Source organism: Antrostomus carolinensis, unplaced genomic scaffold (genome assembly GCF_000700745.2).
Source record: "Antrostomus carolinensis isolate BGI_N321 unplaced genomic scaffold, ASM70074v2 scaffold37541, whole genome shotgun sequence".
Lineage (NCBI taxonomy): Eukaryota > Metazoa > Chordata > Aves > Caprimulgiformes > Caprimulgidae > Antrostomus > Antrostomus carolinensis.
In genome coordinates this window covers 6800-8499 of record NW_010295529.1, presented here as the reverse complement: position 1 = coordinate 8499, position 1700 = coordinate 6800, and positions in this window count along the sequence as shown.

Sequence of the window (1700 nt, the reverse complement as noted above, 5' to 3'; positions counted from 1 at the left end):
TCTCTTAACCTGGATCTCAGTATTCCTGCTCGGAACTGTAATGCAAATGGACTTTAAGGTTGGTCATATTCTCATGGAATAGCTGCAAAATCACGTTACTGACAAACTCCCCTCATCCCCACACCCAGCTTTGGTGTGGTTGGGAAGGTTGCTATGGATTTGGGAGCCTGGGTGGTCCTACTCCTTGTGTCTGTGTTACTACATGTCTGTGAGTAATAGACTCTCGACTTCCCTTCTCCTTTGCCCTCTTATGAAATGGCTCCTCTGTGGTACTGGGGTGAAGGTCTTGGTGCTGATGAAGCAGCCCACTGACTCCTCAGGGTAATCACACATGAAGGATGCTGAGTACTGCGTAGGCAAACGTAGCTGTTGCAGAGTAACTGCTTTTTTCTTAACTGAATATTATGGGTTGGGTTTTTTTTTTTCCATGGACCAAAATTTTTTTTGTACTGTATCCTTGTAGATGTCACCCAGTTTTAATAAAAGCCTCCTGTGAAGGAAGGTGTCCTCCTTCTTTCTATGCTGACAGCACGCTTTCTCTTAGCAGCTGCCTTGGTGGATGACACTTCATGTACTTGCCTGGGAAGGGACAGGATTATCTCCTCTTTTTTTTTTTTCTTGACAAAGCCAAGTGTGTTAAGAGACTGGAGAGAAAATGTTCTTCATATTTTGGCCTTTTATAGAGAGAGCCTTTCATGTAAGGATCTCCTGGCTTGCAGAGTCTGCTCAAAGTCTTTGCTTTTGTGGTAAACAAAGTAACATGAGCAAAACTGGAAATCCAGTAGCCAAGCTGCTGATAAAATATACAACAGCCCAAGTTTCCACATTCTGCTGCCTTGCAGAATTCTGACAGCCCGTTACAAGCTCCCATGGGAGTCAGGTATAATTTTGAGAAAACTGTCTTAAAAGTTTACAGACAAGGGTTTAAAATGATGCAAAAGGGGCGTTACTGTCTTCACCCTGCCTTGTTTATAAAAGGAGAAATGTAACACTACAGAAAACCTGTAAGCCCTCGTTGCAAGGGAGGGAGATCTCTGTATGGAAGAAAGGGCAGTTAGTGCTGCTGCTTAAGGCTGTGAGAGTGGGGCAGCAGTTTTGTCTTGGGTCTGTGACCAGATGGTTCGTGTATTTCTTACTTGGGGGTTGAAAAACCCAACAATTTTTTGGAAAGAGGAGGAAAATGAAATGCTTTTATGCAGAAAAAAAGGGGGAAAGAGGCTCAGAGCAGTCAGGACTTGGCTCTGCTGAGATTTAGGATCCGAGGTTTGCTTTAGGAGAACAGTTTGTACCTGCAGCGCAGTCCCGCATCGCAGCCCGCTGAGCCGGGTGCACCCGGGAAAGCAGCTCTGCCATCCCGGGACACCGGTGCCCGGTTCCCCCCGGGGTGAGGCGGGGCCAGAGGCGGGATGGGGCCGCCCCTGCCTCGGGTGGCCTTGAAATAGCAGCAGCAGGCAGCGCGCTGCGCAGCGCCCCAGCTCTCCACACCATGGGTGGCAAGAAAGTTTGCGTCGTGGGCTCTGGCAACTGGTGAGCACCTGCTGCCCGGGCACCCGGGTCCCCTCCTGGGGCACAGCGTGCTCCCTGTCCACCCCGGAGTCCCTGGCACAAGCCATCCCAGTTTCACCAGGACCCCAGTATCAGTGACTGGGCTTACTGGTACCAGTGGCCTCGGTGCCTACGGTTCTGCTCTGCCCACGCAG